This window comes from Stegostoma tigrinum, unplaced genomic scaffold (assembly GCF_030684315.1).
Source record: "Stegostoma tigrinum isolate sSteTig4 unplaced genomic scaffold, sSteTig4.hap1 scaffold_336, whole genome shotgun sequence".
NCBI lineage: Eukaryota > Metazoa > Chordata > Chondrichthyes > Orectolobiformes > Stegostomatidae > Stegostoma > Stegostoma tigrinum.
In genome coordinates this window covers 94,375-100,095 of record NW_026728264.1, presented here as the reverse complement: position 1 = coordinate 100,095, position 5,721 = coordinate 94,375, and the positions used below count along the sequence as shown (strand labels likewise).

At 48.6% G+C, this 5,721-nt stretch overlaps 1 pseudogene; it reads left to right on the top strand.

Annotated features, from left to right (window-relative positions):
- LOC125450530 (RNA-binding protein 42-like) overlaps positions 1–2,849 on the top strand; it is a 17,169-nt pseudogene extending 14,320 nt beyond the window's left edge.
- The last annotated feature ends 2,872 nt before the right edge of the window (positions 2,850–5,721 follow it).

Genomic DNA, 5,721 nt, shown 5'->3' with positions numbered 1-5,721 from the left:
GCGAGCGCGGATCTCTCCGTCGCCCCCGCTGCGAGCGCGGACCTATCCCTGTCGCCCCCGCTCCTGCATTGATCACTCCCAGTCTCCGTCACTCCTGAATTGATCTCTTCTCGTCACCGACATTCCCGCATTGATCGCTACCAGTCTCCCTCACTCCCGTCTCGATCACTCCCAGTCGCCCTCACTCCTGCATGGATCTATCCCAGTCGCCCTCACTCCTGCATGGATCACTCCCAACCTACGTCACTCCTGAACTGATCACTCTCAGCCTCCGTCACTCCTGAATTGATCAGTCCCAGTATCAATAATCCAGTACTGATCACTCCCCACCTCCATTACAACTGGGCTGATCACACTGAGTCAACATTACTCCAATACTGATCTCTCCCATTGTGCAACCATTCCCGCACTGATCATTCCCAGCTGCTGTTACTGCTGTACTGATCGCTCCCAGTATCAATTACTCCAAAATTAATCATTCCCTTCTTGGTTACTCTTCTGTTGATCACTCTTCTTTGCAAACACTGAGTATTTTCAATCCCTCTCCTTGAAGATATTGATCACCTTCAGGGAATAGTCATCTCCACCCTCCACTTTTACCCACCCTCCACCATGGGATAACATGAGATATCAACCATAGAGGTACCGAGCACCTGCTGGGGATACCAATCGCTCCTTGGGGATTCTAACTGGCCCTGGGGATACGGTTAGTCCCTAAGGGATAGCGATCACCGCCACAGAGATATCAATAACCCTGTACAAATAGTGTGAGAGTATTGACTGCCTGACAGAGATATAGATTAGCCAACAGAGACAGAAATTATCTCAGAAATATTAATTACCCCCTGGAAATATCAAACACCCTACAATAGGGATATTGATCACGCCCCAGAAATATCCAACACCCTACAGTGATACCGATCGACCTATAGGGATATTCATTACACCAGAGATATCCAACACCCCACAGTGATACTGATGGATCCATTGGGATATTCATTACACCCAGAGATATCCAACACCCCACAGTGATACCAATGGATCTACAGGGTTATTTATTATCCCCGGAGATATCCAACACCCTACAGCAATACTGATGGATCCAAAGGAATATTGATTACCCCCACAAATATCGAACACCCCACAGCGATACTGATCGATCCACAGGGATATTGACTACCCACGGAGACATGGAACACCCCACAGCGATACTGATCGATCCACAGGGATATTGATTACCCCCGGAGATATGGAACACCCCACAGCGATACTGTTCGATCCACAGGGATATTGATTACCACTGGAGATATGGAACACCCCACAGCGAGACTGATCGATCCACAGGGATATTGATTACCCCCAGAGATATGGAACATCCCACAGCGATACTGATCGATCCATAGGGATACTGATCATCCTCAGGGAGCTATGGAACACCCCACAGCGATACTGATCAATCCATAGGGTTATTGATTACCCCCGGAGATATGGAACGCCCCACAGCGATACTTATGGATCCATAGGGATATTGATTACTCCCGGAGATATAGAAAATCATCCCCACAGCGATACTGATCGATCAATAGGGATATTGATTATCCTCAGGAGCTATGGAACACCCCACAGCGATACTGATCGATCCGTTGGGATATTGATAACCCCCAGAGATATGGATTACCCCCGGAGATATGGAACACCCCACAGCGATACTGATCGATCCACTGGGATATTGATTACTTCCGGAGATATGGAATACCCCACAGCGATACTGATGGATCCATAGGGATATTGAATACCCCCGGAGATATGTAACACCCCATAGCGATACTGATCGATCCATAGGGATATTGATTACCCCCGGAGATATGGAACACCCCACAGCAATACTGATCGATCCACAGGGATATTGATTATCCTCAGGGAGCTATGGAACACCCCACAGCGATACTGATCAATCCATTGGGTTATCGACTACCCCCGGAGATATGGAACAGCCCACAGCAATACTGATCGATCCACTGGGATACTGATTACCCTCAGGGAGCTATGGAACACCCCGCAGCGATACTGATGGCACCATAGGGATATTGATTATCCTCAGGGAGCTATGTAACACCCCACAGCGATACTGATCGATTCATACGGATATTGATTATCCTCAGAGTGATATGGAAAACCCCACAGCAATACTGATCGATCCACAGGGATATTGATTACCCCCGGAGATATGGAACACCCCACAGCGATACTGATCGATCCATTAGGATATTGATGACCCCCGGAGATATGGAACACCCCACAGCAATACTGATCGATCCACAGGGATATTGATTACCCTCAGGGAGCTATGGAACACCCCACAGCGCTACTGATCGATCCATAGGGATATTGATTAGCCTCCGAGATATGGAACACCCCACAGCGATACTGATCGATCAATAGGGATATTGATTACTCCCGGAGATATGGAACACCCCACAGTGATACCGATCGATCCATAGGGATATTGATTATCCTCAGGGAGATATGGAACCCCCGACAGTGATACTGATCGATCCATAGGGATATTGATTATCCTCAGGGAGTTATGGAAGACCCCAAGGCGATACTGATCGATCCATAGGGATATTGATTACCTCCGGAGATATGGAACACCCCATAGCGATACTGATCGATCCACAGGGATATTGATTTCCCCCGGAGATAGAAAACACCCCACAGCGATACTGATCGATCCACAGGGTATTGATTATCCTCAGGGAGCTATGGAACACCCCACAGCGATACAGATCGATCCACAGGGATATCGACTACCCCCGGAGATATGGAACAGCCTTCAGCGATACTGATCGATCCACAGGGATATTGATGACCCCCGGAGAGATGGAACACCCCACAGCAATAATGATCGATCCACAGGGATATTGATTACCCTCAGGGAGCTATGGAACACCCCGCAGCGATACTGATCGGTCCACAGCGAGATTGATTATCCTCAGGGAGATATGGAACACCCCACAGTGATACTGATCGATCCATAGGGATATTGATTACCCCCGGAGATATGGAACACCCCACAGCATAACTGATCGATCCACAGGGATATTGATTATCCTCAGGGAGCTATGGAAGACCCCACAGCGATACTGATCGATCCATAGGGATATGGATTACCCCCGGAGATATGGAACACCCCACAGCGATACTGATCGATCCATAGGGATATTGTTTATCCCCGGAGATATCCAACACCCCACAGCGATACTGATCGATCCATAGGGATATTGATTACCCACGGAGATATGGAACACCCCACAGCGATACTGATCGATCCACAGGGATATTGATTACCCCTGGAGATATGGAACACTCCACAGGGATATTGATTACCCCCGGAGATATGGAATACCCCACAGCGATACTGATCGATCCACAGGGATATTGATTACCCCCGGAGATGTGGAACACCCCACAGCGATACTGATCGATCCACAGGGATATTGATTACCCCCGGAGATATGGAACACCCCACAGTGATACCGATCAATCCATAGGGATCTTGGTTACCCCCGGAGATATGGAACACCCCACAGCGATACCGATCGATCCATTGGGATATTGATTACGCCCGGAGATATGGAACACCCCACAGCGATACTGATCGATACATAGGGATATTGATTACCCTCAGGGAGCTATGGAACACCCCACAGGAATACTGATCAATCCACAGGGATATTGATTACCCACGGAGATATGGAACACCCCAGAGCGATACTGATCGATCCATAGGGATATTGATTATCCCCGGAGATATGGAACACCCCACAGCGATACTGATCGATCCACAGGGATATTGATTACCCCCGGAGATATGGAACACCCCACAGTGATACTGATCGATCCACAGGGATATTGATTACCCTCAGGGAGCTATGATACCCGCCCTCCCCGACATCGGTACCGATCGATCCACAGGGATATTGATTACCCCCGGAGATATGGAACACCCCACAGCGATACTGATCGATCCACAGGGATATTGATTACCCCCGGAGATATGGAACACCCCACAGCAATATCGATCGATCCATAGGGATATTGATTACCCCAGGAGATATGAAACACCCCTCAGCGATACTGATCGATCCACAGGGATATTGATTACCCCCGGAGCTGTGGAACACCCCACAGCGATACTGATCGATCCACAGGGATACTGATTACACCCGGAGTAATGGAACACCCCACAGGGATATTGATTACCCCCGGAGATATGGAATACCCCACAGCGATACTGATCGATCCACAGGGATATTGATTACCCCCGGAGATGTGGAACACCCCACAGCGATACTGATCGATCCAAAGGGATACTGATTACCTCCGGAGATATGGACCACCCCACAGCGATACTGATCGATCCACAGGGATATTGATTACCCTCAGGGAGCTATGGAACACCCCACAGCGATACTGATCGATCCACAGGGATATTGATTATCCTCAGGGAGCTATGGAACACCCCACAGCGATACTGATCGATCCACAGGGATAATGATTAACCCCGGAGATATGGAGCCCCACACAGTGATACTGATCGATCCACAGGGATATTGATTACCCTCAAGGAGCTATGGAACAACCCACAGCGATACCGATCGATCCACAGGTATATTGATTAACCCCGGAGATATGGAACACCCCACAGCGATACTGATCGATCCATAGAGATATTGGTTACCCCCGGAGATATGGAACACCCCACAGCGATACCGAACGATCCATTGGGATATTGATTATGCCCGGAGATATGGAACACCCCACAGCGATACTGATTGATCCACAGGGATATTGATTACCCTCAGGGAGCTATGGAACACCCCACAGCGATACTGATCGATCCATAGGGATATTGATTACCCCCCAAGATATGGAACACCCCACAGCGATACCAATCGATCCATAGGGATATTGATTATCCTCAGGGAGATATGGACCACCCCACAGCGATACTGATCGAACCATACAGATATTGATTATCCTCAGGGAGATATGGAACACCCCACAGCGATACCGATCAATCCATAGGGATATTGATTACCCCCGGAGATATGGAACACCCCACAGCGATACCGATCGATCCATAGAGATATTGATTACCCCCGGAGATATGGAACACCCCACAGCGATACCGATCGATCCATAGGGATATTGATTACCCCCGGAGATATGGAACACCCCACAGCGATACCGATCGATCCATAGAGATATTGATTACCCCCGGAGATATGGAACACCCCACAGCGATACCGATCAATCCATCGGGATATTGATTACCCCCGGAGATATGGAACACCCCACAGCGATACCGATCGATCCATAGAGATATTGATTATACCCGGAGATATGGAACACACAACAGGGATACTGATCGATCTATAGAGATATTGATTACCCCCGGAGATATGGAACACCCCACAGCGATACCGATCAATCCATAGGGATATTGATTACCCCCGGAGATATGGAACACCCCACAGCGATACTGATCGATCTATAGAGATATTGATTACCCCCGGAGATATGGAACACCCCACAGCGATACCGATCGATCCATAGAGATATTGATTATACCCGGAGATATGGAACACCCCACAGCGATACTGATCGATCTATAGAGATATTGATTACCCCCGGAGATATGGAACACCCCACAGC